This window comes from Monodelphis domestica, chromosome 4 (genome assembly GCF_027887165.1).
Source record: "Monodelphis domestica isolate mMonDom1 chromosome 4, mMonDom1.pri, whole genome shotgun sequence".
NCBI classification, from domain to species: Eukaryota; Metazoa; Chordata; class Mammalia; order Didelphimorphia; family Didelphidae; genus Monodelphis; species Monodelphis domestica.
The window spans coordinates 282,173,722-282,193,955 of record NC_077230.1 but is presented as its reverse complement, the minus strand read 5'-3'; the positions used below and the strand labels follow the sequence as shown (position 1 = coordinate 282,193,955).

The window sequence follows — 20,234 nt, the reverse complement described above, 5'->3', positions numbered from 1 at the left end:
TTTCTGGAAAGGTCTAGTCAAAACTGAAATCTAATAGAAACAGAATTTAATATATACATATGAGGTACATGATTATTTCTGGACAGCAGATCCACAGGACTCAATAGGGACTGTGGTCCTGAATTAAGAGGAATTTATCCCATTTTACAAGGACAAGTTGCCTCCCCAATCCTGTGAACCATTTGGGGAACATTTCTGTAGTGATGGGAGAAGGTTGGGAAAAGTGGGCTTTTTCATGCCCTCACCTCCATCATCTATACATCATTATATATATAAGGAGCTAAAGATGCCTCTTAACTAAACCAGTGGGGAAATTGTACTAAGTAGCCCAGAAATTAGTGAATTCATGTATCTTTGTGCTCTTCCTTAAGAAGAAAAACATTTCCTAAACTGTTCATGATGTGACATCAGGCAACTTCTTATAGACAGTGTGGCAGAAAGAACTCCCAGGTGACTCAGAATTGACAGGAGTGAAATGATTATTCTACAGACCCCAAATCCATCTCCCTCCAGATTTATCTCTTTCTGTCAGACACTCATTTTCCCCATCATTCAGGTTAGAAACCTTGAAGTCAATTTTTTATTCCTCTCTGCATCACCTCCTATATCCACCACATCTTGTCCATTCTCCTTTCAAAAGATCTCTCATTTTCTATTTCTACACCCAGGCTCTCAACATTGTAGTTATAACAACATCTTCCTAACTCTGGGAAGAGAGAAAGTAGAAACAAATATATTCCCAATTCCAATTCTACCCCAAATCCTGCCCATCCTACAAGACCCAGGTTTTATTAATCCTTACCTGATTATTTGAGCCCACATTGATCTCTTCTTAGAGCTCTTCCAGAACTCAATATTAGTACTACTCAGTGCCCTCTCATTAAAATTGTAAGCACTTTCAGAGAAGAGACTAAGTCTTCAACTTTTTCCCCTCTTGGTCTACTAATACCACATTAAGGATGATTCTGGACCAGTTTCAGAGCACCTATGTTAGACATGCAAAGAGGGATAACTATCAGAGGAAGAAATATAGCTAAGCTACACAGAGGCATATGGAATTGGTTCCCTGGAGAGGAAGTTGGCATCTGTCTGATTCTGCTCCTTCCAGAGAATCACCTGACCCCAGGGATGTCAATAGTAGAATAGTGAGGAATTCTTTAGCCAAGATGGCAACAATGGGAGCCAGAAGCAGTACAGTAGCTGTGGTAAAGTGATGGGGGGGGGTAAAAAGAAGGTGAAATTGGGGTTCAAAGAAACCACCTAAATCCTGAGGAAGAGTTTCTTGATCAAACCTCTTGGAGAGATGAGGTAGAATTTGTGGACAATGCTGGTATCCTCAACCAAATGGTTGGACCAAGACTCTCACTTTCTTTAACCCCAAGTAAGATTTACTCTCTAATTGCCTCTGTTCCCTAAGGGATTTCCCATCTGGAATAGTAGGCAGGAACATAGCAGCCTTGGAATTTAATACTAGGTACTTGAAAAAGGCAAAAATCCAGGCTTATTCAGTGGTTCAGTGGTTGTCAAACCTAAATTTAAAAGGCCACTACCTGAGGATCCCTAGAGCTGTATATTCATTTAGAATGCCACCTTATTTTTTTTAAATCTTTTTACTGTATTATTTATTTTATTAAGTATTTTCCAATTACAGTTTAATCTGTTTCTCCCTTCTTGGAAGTTCCATGAGACACATGAAAGCCACATTTTTGCCATCTTTTTTCTAGTAGGTGACTCTTGCTTGTTGTTTCCTTGCTCAAGCTCCTACTTGGTCCCATAATTCCTTTGCAGGGTAGAGGCACTGGGTATACTCTAAGAATTCCCCATTGTGTCCAGAAGGCCTGGTTCTGGAAATTTGCTTGCCCAGGAACTACTCCATCCTTTCACTGTAGGTTGACCACTGCTGGCTCAAGTTCCATCAGCTCATGAGTTTCCCCTGGAACTCCTTCCTTACCATTGCTCTGCTGTCATCTCTGTAGCCGCCATGGTTTCCATTATTTCTGAAACCTGAATGTGTAGCTTCCCCTCTAGACAATCAAAGTCATGCTTCTGTGTATAGCCTTTCTCCTATCTCTGTAGCTCATAGTGCAAGTTTTCCACTTTCCTCTTTTAGAGTTCTAACCCAACAATTCTGAAACAGGTCATGAGTCAGTCATCTATATTGTAGGGTCAATGAACCAAATAGTACCCAGGGAACGGACAGTCCACACCCCATTAAAAAGACATCATCAGTGGCAGAATAAAGCCTTACCTTTAACCTTAACCAACTTGGCCAGATTCTTCCTGGGTACAGACTCTATTTATGTTTGGTGAAGGCAGAAGAATCATGTGTTTCTCATGAACCTCATGAAATGAGGAGTGGGTGAGGCAGACTGAGAAGGCAAGGAACTTTAGAGAATTGTGTCTGGATAAATTACTGGAAGTTCCTCTTACAGCTGGTTAGACCAGGTAACATAAAAAAAAATTAAAACCATCCTGAAGTTATGGAGTCCTGTGTACTTAAGCTAATTTTGTTATATAAGTATATAGTTTGATGACAAGGGCATGAGAAAACTAACAAGAAAATGTATTTTTCCTTTATTGTTATTGTTTAATTAAAATATAATAACCTCCGTAGCTGGAAAATAGATCCACCCATGGTTCACTCAATGAACTCATGTTTTGCATTTACTGGGAATTTGAAGAGATCATTTTATGGCTATTTCTATTTCATCCAATTCACATTTATTTTCTACATACTATTGATGTGTCAGTGTGCTAGAGTTCATGGGAACTAGAAGAAAAGTTGGAGTTCACAACTTTTCATGGAAGTTCCACTTTAAGAACAAAGGCCACTTCTTTTAACCTTGTTAACTTTGTCCAGACTCCTCCTCACATACTTAACACATAGAATCCTTCAACCAAAGCCTGAGCCAACTTCTAGGGAATACAATCAAAGCAGATAGAGAGGAAAGGGAAATGATGCCACCTCTCTCTTAAGCCTGTTACCTAATTTTCCCCTAGACTCATTCCTGACTTCCTTTGGGAAGGCCAAAGATTATTTTCATAACTTTTGAAAAAACCATTTGCTGAGATTCCACAAAGAAAATCTTTTGAAGAGCTACCAGTAAACCTGTGTATGTGTGTATGTGTGTGTGTGTGTGTGTGTGTATGTGTGAAGGGAGTGAATATCCCTTCCTTTAAAAGATGCTTATATTCTTCCCTGATGCTATAGCAGTTGCAAATGGAGTAGGGCAAGTACCTGCCATAAGAATGGAATTAAGGGAACTTCAACAATCCTGAGAAACTGCAGGTAAGGGTATCTGCCACCAAAAGAGGAACACACCTGTTCTTGACTATTAGAAGCTCTTTGGTGAGATCAGGGGGGTGAAGAGAAGAGGGGATAAGGATGAAAAGACATTAAAGGAGAGAGTGTAAGCCAGTGAAGAAAGTGTAAGAGAGGATTGGGACTCAACCTGTCAGAAGGAAGAGAGAAGCAGATTTTGCAGGCTGAAGGACTAGCTGGATTGGGGGAAGGGCAGGAAGGAGAGAGAATTCTGAAGGAAGGAAGGAAGAGAGGAAGGAAGAGGATCTGGACAGTTGGAGGGGGGACTTCTTTCTGGGAAACCTAACAAAGCAGGACCTGTGTAGATATCTGAACCAGCACTCTCCTTCTGTGACCCCTGACCCAGTTTCCAGAGAAACAAGCTGAGTGAACAGGACTTCAACTGGAAGAAAAAGAAAGAAAGAAAGAAAGAAAGAAAGAAAGAAAGAAAGAAAGAAAGAAAGAAAGAAAGAAAGAAAGAAAGAAAGAAAGAAAGAAAGAAAGAAAGAAAGAAAGAAAGAAAGAAAGAAAGAAAGAAAGAAGGAAGGAAGGAAGGAAGGAAGGAAGGAAGAAAGAAAGAAAGAAAGAAAGAAAGAAAGAAAGAAAGAAAGAAAGAAAGAAAGAAAGAAAGAAAGAAAGAAAGAAAGAAAGAAAGAAAGAAAGAAAGAAAGAAAGAAAGAAAGAAAGAAAGAAAGAAAGAAAGAAAGAAAGAAAGAAAGAAAGAAAGAAAGAAGGAAGGAAAGGAAGGAAGAAAAAGAAAAGAAAGGAAGAAAAAATCCTTGCACAATTAAGTACTTGGGTCATTTTTTTCCCCCAGAATGTCTGCACAAGAAGGTTCCCATATGCTGTGGGGTTTCCAGTATGAAATCCATTACTCTTGAGCCAGTGAACATTTGCACAACACATGAGGTGGAATAGCCACTGGAGCCAAGATCCGTTCCATATACACCCCAGGGCAGCTTGGTCCCTCTCCAGCATCAACCTCCCTGGGATTAACCACTTACTCTAGTGTAGAATGCTGGGTAATGAATCCCAGATCTAACTGGAGGCTGTCTTCCAAAGAGTCACGTGCACCTTGCTTGTAGGTAAATCCTAACTGGATGAATCTCAAAACTATGGAAGACAGAGGGCAGACAGGCAGCAGCCCCACAGAGGTCTAGGGCATAACTAAGCCAATGGTGAATGTGGAGTGAACAGTCAGAATATTAAATCAGGATGGCACTTCTAATCCAATCCTTTCATTTTATAGATTGCAGAGAGTGAATGTTTTTGGATGAGTCAATCCAAGGTTTGTAGACAGGTTCTTATCCTAATTTCCAGGTGTGTGCTCTGTGCAAATTCATATATATCTAGAATACATAGTATTTACAAGATAAGAGCTGATCTGGATAGATTTCAGGAGTGAGTGGCTTGTGAAAAGACATACTATATGTAACCTTCTTTGGCAAACCCAGGCTTGCATGCCTTCTTTTCAATCATCTCTTGGAGAGGACTAAGGCAGGAACATACATTTCAGCAGGTTTAGAGTTATGCCTAGTGAGTTTGTGGACATGGGAGAATGCCTATTATAAGGATGTAATTTAACTGAAATGAACAAATGATGTTCAGCAACTCCCCCAAAACAAAGTAACATGAGAAGATTTGCCTGCCACATGCACACTCAAAGTCAGCCCACCCTAGACACAGAGTAAGGAATTCAGTGGAAAGGGAAAACAAAGCGGAGTGATGGTCCTAGGGCTGGAAGGTTCCTTAGAGATTAACCTTTATAATTTACAAATAAACAGGATCAGAGATGTTATACGATTTGCTACACACATACAGATAGCAAGGGTCCAAGGCAGAGTCTCAACTTAGTTCTTCGATTCTAAACCCACTACTATAATCACTGTGTCAGAGAGAACGTTGCTTTTTTGACCCAATATTTTATTTTTTCCCAAATACATCAAAAGATCATTTTTAGCATGTTTTCTAAAATTTTCAGTTCTAAATTCTCTCAGTTCTAAATTCTCTCCCCTTTCTCCTCTACTGCTGCCCTGAAATGGTAAGCAATTTGATCTAGGTTATACTTGTGACATCATGCAAAACTTATTTCCATATTGGTCATGTTGTGGAAGAAGACACATCCAAAAAAAAACCACCAAAAGAAAATATAGTGAAAAAACTATGCTTTGATCTTCTTCAAGTCTCTATTAGCTCTTTTTCTGGAGGTGGAAAGCATATTTCATCATAAGTCCTTCAGAATTATCTTAGATCATTGTCTTGCTGGGAATAGCTAAATCATTCACAATTGACCATTAGAAAATGTTGCTATTATTGTGTACAAGAACATTCCTTTTTAATCTGACTGCTACCTGATTTTCTCCAGATCTAAGCCTAATAGAGTTAGAAGGAACCTCAGAAGTCATTGAGACAAAACCATATCCAAATCTTCTTTAGGCCAATGTTAGTTTTCATAAACTTCTTTGACCATTGTTGCATGTAAAGTTACATCTTGAACTTGCCTGGAGTCCACTCCACCCACAAAAATATTTTCCTTGAACTATTGTCTCCACGTTCTCATATACAACCCAGGACAAATGTCCAAGGGAAACATCTGTGCTGTCCCTGAAACAGTCTTCTCTTTTCCCTAATTTTCCTAAGATTTGATACTTATTTCTCTAAAAAGCATCTTCTTGGATGATTTCAAAAAACCCTTGAAACTTTACCTATATGAACTGATGCAAAGTTAAGTAAGCAGGTCCAGGAGAACACTGTACACAAGCACAGCAATGTTATTATGATGAACAATTGTGAATGGCAGCTACTTTTAGCAACAGTGATCTAAGGCAATTGCCCAAGGAATTATGATTTTTAAAAAAGCCATCTACCTCCAGAGAAAGAACTGATGGAGTCTGAGTACAGAATGACACATAGTATATTTCACTTTCTTCACTTATTTTTGGTTAGAGTTCTCTTCCACAAAATAACTAATATAGAAAAATATTTTACATTATTGCACATATAAAATCTATGTCAGATTGCTAGCTATCTCAGGACAGGGGAAAAATTTGACTTAAACTTTTAAAAAATGTTATAGATTGTTTTTTTAGTTTAATTGAGGAGGAAAATAAAATATTAAAAGACAGAAATAAAAAAAGCATCTTCTCTATTTATCATATGTAAGCTATTTCTTTTCTTACTCACCTACTAGTAATTAGTGAGAGAGAGGTGGCACAGTGCTGGCCCTACAGTCAGGAAGATGAGTCTTCCTGAGTTTAAATCTGACCTCAGACACTTCCTGGTTGTGTGACCCTGGGCAAGTCACTTTACATTGTTTGTCTCAGTTTCTCCATCTGTAAAATGAGCTGGAGAAGGAAATGGCAAGCCACTGGCAAGCCACTCCACTATCTTTGTCATGTCACGAAGGGGTCAGCCATGACTGAAATAAGTGAACAACAACATTAGGGTTTAGTATATTGCTTGGCATATAGTAGGTACTTAATCAATGCTCATCAATCGATTAATTACAAGAATGCATTCATAGCATAATCCAAGTCACCAGCCTACCTAGAGAGCATGGTGATCAGGCTCACATTTTCAGGAATCATTACTCTCTCAGTAGGGCCTTTCCTGGACTCTATTTACTTTATATTCAGTCCTTTGAAAATAAAAATATGTGACTTCAAACCTGAGACAAATTCAGTTGGCCTAGAGGGAAGACCTCAGTTCTTTGAGGTGATTGATATCTACCCACCTGTGGGGACCATAGAGGACATTTAGTTCAATCTTCTTACTTTATAGATGAGAAAACAGAGGCAACAGAAGTGAAGTGGCTTATCTTTAGCTTTGCAGGTAGTAATAGGGGTAGGTCCTTGAACTCCAAAATGAGTCTTATGCTTCCTCATTATCTCAGTTACCAATTTTTCTTCAGAGAGAGAGATCCTGGAGTCCAAGCTCCATTAGGGAGAAAGATACTAACTCCCTGGAAAAAAAGAACCCAGGACATTCTCCTAGGCACCAAGACCTAGGAGCCTAGGGACTACCAATCCTATGAAGGGAGATGCTGGGATACCTTGAAGCCATTTCTGGTAAACCTAGAGGAAGAGTAGACATGTGTTAAGTAAGGAAGAACTCACCTAGTATGTGACCACTAGGAAGAAATAGTTGCTTCCTATATATATTCCTAAATATTCTTGCTACCTGTATACTAAGCTAGAAAATGTTTCTAAAATGTTAAAAGTATTGCAAGGACTGTCAAAAGTGAATAAAATTTTAAATTGCACAGTATTTCAAATTCCTACCATTAATTCAGTGTAAAATGACTTCTACAGAATCCTACAGATAGTATCAGAGTCAGTATTCAGTATTTTGTGTCCTCTAAATTTTGCTGCCCCTGGGACAGATCTTCTATTATGGTTCTCTAGTTGTAGTTTTATTTTTCTGCTTAAAAATTAGTATTTCTATAATACTTCAATGGCTGGCCCAACCAGAATATTTCTAATCCATGTCTACATTTTTGGTTGGGAGGGGCTGGGAGAGATTCCAGCAGAACCTCAGTATTCCCATATCATCACAGGACTTCAAGATAGAAGAGACCTTTAGCAATCATCTATTCAACCCTATCATTTTTTAAGTTATGAAACTAAAGCCCAGAAATGTAAAGTGACTTCCCCTGTATCCCACAAGAGGTGTCAGAGCCAGTATTTAAGGCCAGGCTTCTGGGTGGAAATGCATTATTCTTTCTACTACAACATACTACCATATGTAAACCAGGGATCACCACCAACTTTATAATTCAGCATTTCTGTGAATAATTTACACTAGCAAAATTTTTTCCCTAAAGAGTTTTCTTATGGTTCTTCTCATGATGTGCAAATGATGACAGTAAGATCCAGAGAGCTCAGTGACTTGGGAGCTCAGTGACTTGGTGAGGAAAGTTTGCTGCCTCAAATAATATATATATTAGATCACAAAATTTCTAGACAATCACCTTTTTACCCTTCCAGGTTTCTGACTTCTGAAAACACATTCTGGGATTTATTAAGAAAATAAAGAACATGATTCCCAAGAGGGAAAATTGATATAGGAGTAAAAGTTGTTAATAAGGAAAGGAAGGAAGGAAGGAAGGAAGGAAGGAAGGAAGGAAGGAAGGAAGGAAGGAAGGAAGGAAGGAAGGAAGGAAGGAAGGAAGGAAGGAAGGAAGGAAGGAAGGAAAGAAAGGTGGAAGGGAGGGAGGTAGGGAGGAAGAAAGGAACCAAAGGAAGAGAGGAAAAAAGCAGGGGAAAAGGAAGGGAGGAAAAGAAGAAGGCATGAAGGAGGAAAGGAGGGAGGGAAAGCAAGAAAAGTATTTCTCTGTAAGCAATTGAAAAGATAAAATCAGTAAACATCTTTTATCTTTTTTAAATAATCTATTTTTTAATTAGTTTAGGTATCAGAAAGAAAAAAGTTACTTTATAGGCTATAATTATTAAGTTCTTGGTACTATTTAAATGTTAAATCAAAATAAACTTCAAACATATAGTATACATCGCATCTTCTAATCAATAAAGTATCAGTTGGAAACTATTCAAAACTGAAAGGAATTGGGGTTGGATAATAGATATAGGAAGTAGCAAAAGAATGAAATTCTATAACAAGGTCAAGGAAAGTGGACCTGAACATGTTGCAATACCGATGTCTCTTTTTTTCTAAGAATCAATACTGTGTATAAGTTCCAAGGCAGAAGAATGCTCAGGGCTTAAGTAATGAGTGTTAAGTGATTTGACCAGAGTCACACAATTAGGAAGTGTCTGAGGCCACATTTGAACCCAGGACCTCCCATTTCTAGGCCTGGCTCTTAGTCTACTGAGCCACCTACCTACCCCCGAATTACTCTTTACATCTAGGGTTTAACGACTAGACAAAATATACAATGCACTGGCAGCTATATGATTTTTGAAGGTTGATTGTATGCCTGGTATTTCAGAAGTAGTTGTAGTATAGTTGAAAGTGCATTAGATATCAAATCCAAAGTTCCAAAAGAGGATTCTAATTCAACAAAAAGTGTGTGACTTTGAAGTTCATTTCACATATCTGGACCTCAGTTTTCCCATCTGAAAAATTCATTATACTAAAATCTTAACCCCATGCCTCATCATGACAAGAAAGTAGTCAGCCTGTCTTTTCAATTAATCAATCAGCAGGCTTTTTATTGGTGCCTTCTTTGTACCACACACTATGTGAGATACTGGAGATACATATATAAAAGGAACATAGTCCTTGACTTCAAGAAGTTCTAATTCTATGAGGAGCCTCTCAATGATTATACCAATGGAATTCAAGGCCAGACACATCCTACACAAGATGGAAAGGTTTTAAGTTTGGGCTGTGCAATTGTTCATGTGTCTACCATCTTAGAATCATCAGGTCTCCTTATGATATTGACAGCAGGATGGCAAAATGCTCAGTCCCAGTAACTCTAAATACCATTTGTCATAGAGTCATTGTGATCAGCTTTGACAGAGGGAGCACCCACCCCAGTGAAATCATAAGTTGCACAGATATACTTTGGGGATCAAAATCTATGATCTTATCAGATTAGGAGAGCTCCCTGTAGGAAAACTCAATCGATAAACATTTATTAAGCACCTTCTATGTGCCAGGTACAGTGACAGAGTCTGGCACATAAGAAGAGTGTCAGGCTGAAGAGTGTGTGGAACTGATCACCTCAATGGGGGAGGGGCCCCAGGAGATTGGAATCTTGGAGGAGCAGAAGATTCTCGTTGGAAGAGCCAATTGGATCTCTGAGCCAATCCTAAACATCTGCTATATCCCCTTTCTCCTCTCTTTTCCTTTCTCTCTATTCTGAAAGACTGAACCCCTTGACTTCAACTGGCACCCCAGGATTTAAAAGAACCATCATTAGGAAAAAAAAAGCTTTAGTGACCAACCATCATCAACTGTCACCAACAGTCAGCTGTAACTCTGGAGGCTAGAAGCAATTGTCACTGGCTCTGCCTAGGGGTTTCCACACAGGATCAAAAAACATCTTGATTCCTGGTGGAGGGGAGTAGAGACTTTTCACCAACTGCCATTCGGGGTCAGTTGGAACACTGGGGAAGTGAGACATTATAAAAGGAAAGCTGTATCATGGCTGTCAGCTTATAGGATCTAGCCATCTTAGATCCTGGTTAAAAGCAAAGCTTATGGGGACAACAACCATTTTCTAACTGTTAGCTCCTGGCAGTTAGAGCATAGAAAAGATCTAATGGGAAACATGTTCCAACTAATACTGAGGTCAGCTGTGGTAGGAATAATTGTGATTTATTGGGGCTACTGTATAATTTATAATAGAGTGACAGGGATGATAGATAATGTTCTGGGGACATTAACCAATACGACTATGGGATGGACACAGATACCAATGAATTATCTAAATGTGAATTACCTCTGGCAAATCATATCCCAAGTCTATGTTGTGTTCATGGCAGTGACTAACATCTTAAAGTACATGAAATCTGGTGTCAACCTGATCTTCCAAAAGAAAACTGTACATGCTCTAGTCATCAATAATAGATTAGAGGCATTGTTTGGTCATATCCCTATTATAACTGAGATATGCCAGGATTACATGCAGAGAAAACAAGGCATAGAGAAGGGAACTGAAGTGGAGACTGGGGATGTGATTGGACAGACTAATAAGGACGCTGTAGTTACTGTAAAAAATAGACACAAATCCAGGACTTCAATCCCCAGAATGCCCTGTAATCTCACTGAATTCTCACGTGGGCTGAGATCGAGAAGGTATTTAAACCTGGTTGTGAATAGGCTCGCTCTCTTTTTGGACTTCCATTTTGGAGCAGAGGTGTCTCTTCCATGATGTGAGATTATTTTGTCTAGGCCTCTCTGGCCTAGGCACGTGTTTTCTTATCCTGTATTTTCTTTAATCCTTAATCTTTAATAAACCTCATAAAAATATAATACTCCTTGCAGAGAGAAACACATTTCTACATGCCTCAATTTCCCTAAAATTTAATCTTTACAGTTTGGCAACCTAATGGGAGAAAAAGACTCTCAGTCTTTTGATTCTTTTCTGATCTTTAGTTCAGCTTTAATAGCTACTGCCTAGGAAAAAAAAATTTAAGCCACGTTTCTCCAAGATGCTTTTTTAGAAAACCATCTTGATCAGCTCCTGCCGGCTATCCACTTTGGACTTTCTTGATTCAATATTGATCACCTGATCCTGGCCCTGCCCACCCTGGCAGTCTTTCTCTCGTTCTCCTGGCTCACCTGATTCAACCAAGATTGCAATCACCTGGTGACCTGCCTGCCCAACAAACCCAGATCCTTGGAGCAAATCGACCAGCTGGTAACAAACAAACTGGGGTATTGACCATGTGGGGGATCATAGCAGGGGAGAGAGAAGAAACAGACTTTTCAAACAGGAACTTAAAAGCAATGGGCTGTTTAAAAGTTTTGACTGTTCTGGTAATTTTATTGATTTCACCTGCATGTCAGGGAGAAGACTCAGCTATCTTTGGGGAGGCAAATGGGTGGCTCAGCTATGGTCCTGGGTTAAAATCTGGCCTCAGATACTCCCCAGCTGTGAGGCCCTGGATGCGTCCCTTAACCCCCATTGCTTAGCCCTTACCACTCTGCCTTTGGACAATAGACATTTAAATGGATAATTAAAAAAAGACACACACCTAAGGAACTTTAAAGACTAGAGGCTATATTCTAAGGCATTTCAAACTCCAATGGTTTATGCAAATCTCTGTATTGCATTATTGTAATTGTTTTGCTAAGATATAACTTTATGATTTTAAATTCATATATTACTACATTCAATATCATTCTGTTACACTGTTCATTTAATGTACTGAGTTTTCACTACTGTTAAAATTCTGTTGTTTTCCCCCTATAACTGTGCTGAACAAACATTATTGAATAAGCCCATATATATATATATATATATATATATATATATATATATATATATATAAACAGCCTTTCTATTTTGACTTTGTAAATTGTCACATAGAGGAGAGATAGACTTCAGAACTGGTTACAATTGCTATAACAACCTCTGGAAAATTTAATGTGCTAAATATCTCAACTGATTTTAAGGGTTTTTAAAATACGAGTTTTGGAATTTTTCTTAACAATCTCTGGCCATTTTTGCCTGCTCCTACCACGAGGTAAGGCCCATAGCTGAAGTGAAATACAATTATAAACCCCAATCTTCCCACATGTGAATGGAAGTTGGGAATTTAATCTTAGGGCATTTGTACCCCTAAAAAGCCTCCAAAAAAGGAGCACCCTTTTATTTATACTCTTCAGCTCACTACTTAGCTTCCACCAGAATGATATATAGATTTCTTGATTATGTTCTTAACCCAAGATGAGTTTTACTTTGTTTTAAAAATATGTTTATTAACAAGGTTGAAAGATTTGCTATGATTGTAAAAATTTGTGAAAAATGTCCATCAATTCATAGGTTTAAAAAATGCCATATAACAACTTATGTAAAATATGATAGTGTGTTTGTTTGCTATTGTAATTAATTGGGCTATTGAGAATTTTGGGGATATTGATACTACATATTTGTACTACTGTTCTTAAAAAAACAACAACCTTGTAACATCCATTTGCTCATACAGTGGATCATGGCCACATGAAGAGGAAATGGATCTCATTTTTGGTGGGAAAGCCTTGTATTCTATATTTTCTTAAGCTGACACAGAGTGTCGATGATTATAAGCTATATTTTTGAATTTTGAAGATATTTCATTATTATATTTTTTCTTGCATGTGCAATATACTTTTTTCAGGTTTTTTTTTAATTTTTTCTCTCCTTTTTTATATTTGAAGCACATGTCACCAGCATTAAGATTTTCTTTAACTTTTTGACTTTTCAGTAATATAAGTTTAAGATACATATACTATTGCATGCCCTAAAAAGCTTGTAACTATAAAAATGATGCCACTAATTATTTAAAAAATTATGGGACTTTGCTTAATGATTCTGTCTGATTCCAGGACAAGATATACACACAAGAGCCATTTTACAGAGCCAAAGAAAAGCCAATCCAGGTTGGATTGATGCACTTCTAGGCCAATACAAAGGTTTTGAACCTAGTGTGAGACTTGGGGTTGCGACACTTGACTTATGTTAAGATGTAGGCCTTCCTTGTGTCCACACTCACTCTGAAGATACTCATAGAAGAGTATCCCCAAAACCTTGGCTCCTATAATCTGGTCCCCTTTTCTGCCTCTCATAGTGTGGTACCTTTCTGTATTTCTGGCTACTGACTGGGTAAATGCATCATTGCTTAGACATTTTGATTGGGCCCTGATTCAAGGACCTGTTATAGATTTATTTTTCTTTTTACTTGGAATTTTTATACATAAGACTTTGATAGTCTATATTTTCATCCAGAGTTTTTTCTTTTTTTCTTTGGATTTTTCTGATATCTTTTTAATATCTCTTACCAATTGGTTCATATACCTCATACATCAGCCATGCATCCTTAAGTGATCCTGTATTTTTCAATCACCCACAACACGGGGAAATGTAAAAAAAAATTATTATTTTAAATTGAGAAGTTTAAATTCCTTTTGAGAAGAATTTTAGGTAAAGAAGATGCTACCTCTCTGAATCCAGAAACTGAACTGTTGGAGAAGCCACCATGAAGAAGCCTCCAGACCACAAGCTGCACAAGATCAAAATGAACTTTGGGTGTAGTTGATTGAACATTTATTTGTATATATACTTTCATGCAAAAGGGGACTGCCCCCTAACTGGCTTTTTGTCAATGTGTTCAGCAATTATTGGTTTTATTCTTTTTTTCTTTTTCTCTTATCCTCAAATTATTGTAATCTTTAAATTGATTATGTTTTCATGATCCTTTGGAAAAAAAAATATTTTTTTCAAATGATCACACGGAGAAATGTAAAAAATAGACACAGATCCAGGACTTCAATCCCCAGAATGCCCTGTAATCTCACTGAATTCTCACGTGGGCCAAGATCGAGAAGGTATTTAAACCTGGTTGTGAATAGGCACGCTCTCTTTTTGGACTTCCTTTTTGGAGCATAGGTGTCTCTTCCATGATGTGAGATTATTTTGTCTAGGCCTCTCTGGCCTAGGCACATGTTTTCTTATCCTGTATTTTCTTTAATCCTTAATCTTTAAGAAACCTTATAAAAATATAATACTCCTTGCAGAAAGAAACTAATTTCTACCTGCCTCAGTTTCCCTAAATTTTAATCTTTACATTACTAATACTAATACTGGGACACCATTAGGGGCAGTAGGGGGGAAATGACCTTGCCAGTGACATACGGGCACAAAGCAACAAGGCACCAATTAATGGATCTGCTAAAAATCTTGCAAATGCATCAAAGTATCAAAAGATTATGCCTTTGTGTGATATAGCTAAGATCACTAATAACTCTGGCATTTTACATGCAAAGGTGCATATAAGTCATTCACCACCCATTATTTAGAGTCTTTATGAAAATGCATGCCTAAATTTTTATCAGAGTCTTATCTCGCAATTAAGGAACTAAAAAGAACATTCTGACTCTATGAATCTGATTTTGAGGATATAGAAATTCTTTTATCTGAACTTTTTATGCCCCAGGAACATAAAAACTTTATTGAACAAACTAGAAAAGATTCCTCACTCACAAGCTGGCCAGAAGTTTTTAAGGATCTGGACTTTTCTAATCCAAGATAAATGACTTATCTAAAAAACTGCTGCGAGAATCTATTTCAGGGAATGAAGCAATTGTCAGAAAGGCCCAATGCATGGGGAAAATTTGACTGATTATCCCAAGAAAAAAATGAACACCCAAGCACATTTATCAATCACCTTATTGAAAAAACTGAGGGTATATTGGACTTTAACCCTGATTCAAAAGAATCAGAGGCATACGTGAGGAGACAATTTCTCAAGGGCTGTGATAAGCACTTGAAAGATTTCTTCAGGAACTATTGCCCTAGGTTTTACACCATCTCACTTAATGAACTTAGGGACATTGCCACCTATCTACATGATAACTAAGTAGATCAGGAAAGGGAAAAGGGACAATCTAAAGAAAAAGCTCCAAGAGACCTCTGAAATATTAAGGCAGAAAGAAATACAGGAAGTTAAGAACCTGGATAAATTAATACATTTAACAGAAACCACACAGTATAGGCAGACACTCCAAAGTCAAAGAGGGTGCAAAGAGATACCAGAACTTGCTTTTTATGTTCTTGTCAGGGACACATAGTAAGAAACTGCCCAATGAAACATCACTATGAACAGGGTCAAAATAAGAGAGATGGGAAAGGTCAAAATGCATATTATCAGGGAAAAGTATATAATCACAAAAACTATGGGAGACAAGACTCTAATAGCAAGCAGTGTTGCTTTCACTGCAGACTGAAAGAACAGGAGACCCCAGACCTGAAATTCATGGAAGTAGCAATAGCTTCTGGAGCAAAACCCTATTATTTAGAGGTTGTAGCTAAGAATAATTATTATGCCACATGATGCCAGGCTTTAGCATTATCTAGTAAAAAAGAAACCAATGGGGGAGGTACCCCAGGGAGGAAACATGAGGGCATAAGCATAAAGTGCAAATTGGGAGATGGTCGAAAGGAAAAAGAAAACTTTAAAATTTTAGTGGTGGTTAAACAAATAGTTGGGCAAGATGCCAAGGGAAGCAACTTAATTACAAAACAAAGGTCTATAATAGAGATGGAGAGAGAAATTACACACATAATAGCAGACATGAAATATGACATTTATGGTTCACAAGACATGGGCACACAAAACTGCATGGAGAAAAGCAAGGAATAGTTTAAAACCTTTTTGGAAAACTTCTTAGCTTACAGAATGGGTTTAGGGAGTAGACAATCAAACAGGGCTAGCAAATCTTTAAAACATCAATTTAAGTATCCACACCATTCTGACAAGATAGAAAAATGAGACATTGTTGCAAAAGACCTTGAAGCTAATACATTTATACATCTAAGAGGAGAAAGAAAGAGAAATGGGGGAAGAACTTACTTTAATACAAAAGCCAAAGACTTTTACCCAGATCAGTTCCAAAATCTTATAATACTTAAAGATACCAGTCATGGGAATGGGTTTAGAACAGATTGCTACCAAAATCCCAATGACTGTCTATTCCCTGAACCAAAGACCGCAAAACAATCTAAGGGAGTGGGAACAGAAGAGTCTTTGATAGTGAAACATCATCCAAACAGTTCTCAAACTGAAATCAACACAAACACAAACTCTGAGCAAGCTGTTAGCTCACAGATAGCAATGGTCCAAAGTGATACAGAGCTAGTTAATAATAGTGGATTGAATGACAATTGAATAACTGAAAAGGGGATGGTAGATTATACTATAACATCTACAAAACCTGAAACATCTACTATTTATGCATGTGCATTATAAACCACAGGGCAAGAAAGTAAAGAGGATAATAGGAAACCTGTGCATGTAAACACCATAATAGCTAATTTACAAAGGCTCCAGAACCATATCTTGGAACAGAAGTGGGAGAACAAAATTATAAACCTTTCAGTGATACAGGGGAAAGTGGATCTGAATTGAAGACATTCCCAAAAGATACCACCAAAGAGGGAATGGTTTCTATGTCAGCAGATTCACAAGAGGGAGTAGATAAACAAGGACCTGATTCAAAAGATATGGTAGAACCTGTGCACTCCAGTAACAATCCACAGTGTATGAGTTAAAATTTTGGGGATACTGATAGAGATAGAAATTAGTTTTTCTCTGCAAGGAGTATGATATTTTTAGAGTTTTATTAAAGGTTAAGGATTAAAGAAAATACAGAATAAGAAAGCATGTGGCTAGGCCCAGAGAGGACTAGACACAACCTCACCTACATTATCAAAAGAGCTACATCTGTTTGCAAGCGGAAACAGGAAAGAAGACCGCAAAAGCCTTTCCAATCAGGTTAAATACCCCTTCTCGATCTCACCACAGGTGAGAATTCAGTGATATTACAAAGCATTCTGGGAAAGTGGAGCAAGGACTTCTGGGGATTGAAGTCCTGGATCAAGTCCATTTTTAAATTCCACCATTTGATCCTCTTGGGAAGAAGGATTTCCCCAAAGGATCATAAAAACATAATCAATTTAAAGATTACAATAATTTGAGGATAAGAGGGGGGAAAAAAAACCCAAAACCAATAATCGCTAGACGCATTGACAAAAGTCCAGTTCGGGGGCAGTCCCCTTTGGCATGAAAATATACATACAAATAAATGTTCAATCAACTACACCCAAAGTTCAATTTGGATTTCTTGTGGTCTGGAGGCTTCTTCATGGTGACTTCTCAGACAGTTCAGTTTCTGGATTCAGAGAGATATCATTTTTCTTTACCTAAAATTCTTCTCAAAAGGAAATTTAAACTTTGCAATTTAAATAATGATATTTTTTACATTCCCCCATTAAGAGGGTAATTGAAAAAACACAGGATCACTTAGGGATGCATGGCTGAGGTATGAGGTATATGAATCAATTGGTAAGAGAAATTAAAAAGACATCAGAAAAATCCAAATAAAAAAGAAAAATTTCTGGATGAAAATATAGACTATCAAAGTCTTATGTGTAAAATTTTTAAGTAAAGGAAAAATAAATCTTTAACAGGTCCTTGAATCAGGGCCCAATTAAAATGATCTAAGCAATGATACATTTATCCAGTCAGTAGCCAGAAATACAGAAAGGTACCACACTATGAAAGGTAGAAAAGGGGACAAGATTATAGGAGCCAAGGTTTCAGGGATACTCTTCTGTGAGTATTTTCAGAGTGAGTGTAGACACAAGGAAAGCCTATGTCTAGCAATGATAAATACAGTAACCTCAAGTCTTCACACAAGGTTCAAAATCTTTGCATTGGCCTAGAAGTGCATCAATCCATCCTGGATTGGGTTGTTGTTGCTCTGTGAAATGGCTCTTGTGTGTATATCTTGTCCTGGAATCAGACAGAATCATTAAGTAAAGTCCCATAATTACTTTAAAATAATCAGTGGCATCATTTTTATAGTCTCTAGCTTTTTGGGCATGCATTGACAAATGTATTTTAAAATTATATTACTGAAAAATCAAAAGGTTAAAGAAAATCTTAATGCTGGTGACATGTGCTTCAAATATAAAAAAGGAGAGAAAAATAAAAAACTGAAAAAGTGTATTGCACATGCAAGAAAAATATAATAAAAGAGTTTTAAAAATTCAAAATTGTTGCTTATAATCATCGACACTCTTTGTCAGCTAAGAAAATATAGAATTGTGATATGTTTCCTTTGGACATGTCTGTTGATGGTCATATTCTCAAATAATTAAATCTTGATCTTTGCTACAGCCCTTCCTAAATCCTGTTACTCTGAGTAGGGTGAAGATTGGAAGTTCCAAGACCTGGTTCTGTCATTCCAAGTATCTCTATTGTATCAATTCTAAAATCAATCATGACTCAAAGAACTTCCTGTTCTATGCTTAAGCATAGCCCTTTCCATTGTTTAACAAAAGGTTTCTGTCCTAAAGTAGTCGTAAGTAGGGAGGAGAAGGATCCTCCCATTCCAAGGAGTTTCACATTCCAATAGAGTTCTTACTATCAGTAGGAAATTTTTCAAGTATGAAATTTCCCAATGGGGAAATTTCCAACATTCATAAGTCTAAGAAATTTTAAGGTTTACAGAATACAAGGCTTTCTCACCAAAAATGAGATCCATTTCCTCTTCATGCCTGGCCATGATCTACTGTGAGTGAAAGCAAATGAATTGAAAAATGTAACAATTTTTCATTTTTAAAGAACAGTGGTACAAATATGTAGTTATCAATATCGCCAAAATTCTCAATAGTCCAATTAATTATAATAGCAAACAAACACACTATCATATTTCACATAAGTTGCTGTATTGCATTTTTTTAAAACCTATGAATTGATGGATATTTGTCACAAGTTTTTACAATCATAGCAAATCTTTCAACCTTGGTAATAAACATATTTTTAAACAAAGTAAAACTCATCTTGGGTTAAGAATATAATCAAGAAATATCATTCTGGTGGAAGTAGTGAGCTGAAGAGTATAAATGAGAGGTGTTCCTTTTTGGAGGCTTTTTTAGGGGTACAAATTCCCTGAGATTAACTGCCCCAACTTCCATTCACATATTTAGAAATGTGGGAAGGTTGGGTGTTATAAAATGTATTTCACTTCAGCTAGAATTGGCCTTAAACCTCGTGTTAGGGGCAGGTAAAATGACCAGAGATTGTAAAAAAATTTACAAAAATCATGTTTAAAATACTCTTAAAATCAGTTGAGATATTTAGCACATTAAATTTTCCAAAGGTTGTTTTAGCAATTATAACCAGTTCTGAAGTCTATCTATCCTCTATGTGACAATTTACAAAGGCAAAAATTAGAAAGGCTGTTTTATTCATATATGGGCTTAATTACAATGATCTCAATATGGTTATAGGGAAAAGCAACAGAATTTTAAAACTCAGTACATTAAAATGATTCAGAATGTAACAGAATAATATTGAATCCAGTAATATATGAACTTAAAATCACAAAGTTAAACCTTAAACAACACAATCAGGAAAATGCAATAGAAATACAGAGACTTTTATAAACCATTGGAGTCTGAAATGCCTTAAAATATATAACCTCCAGTCTCTTTAAAGTTATTTGGGGTTTTTGTTTTTGTTTTTAATTATCCATTTAGATGCCTATTGTCCAAAGGCAAATTGATAAGGGGTAAGCAATGAGGCCCAAGTGATCTGCTCAGGGCCACAGAGCCATGAAGTGTCTCGGGCTAGACTTTGACCAGAGAGGCCTCCCATCACTGGGCCTGGCTCTCAGTCCACTGAGACACCCAGCTGCCTCCCCAAAGTTAGCTAAAAGGAATGCAGGTAAAATCAATAAAAGGATCAATGCAATTAAAAGA

At 37.2% G+C, this 20,234-nt stretch overlaps 1 protein-coding gene across 1 annotated transcript in view; it reads left to right on the top strand.

Annotated features, from left to right (window-relative positions):
- SNX19 (sorting nexin 19) overlaps positions 1–20,234 on the top strand; it is a 115,998-nt gene that overhangs the window by 70,855 nt on the left and 24,909 nt on the right. The window lies entirely within an intron of this gene.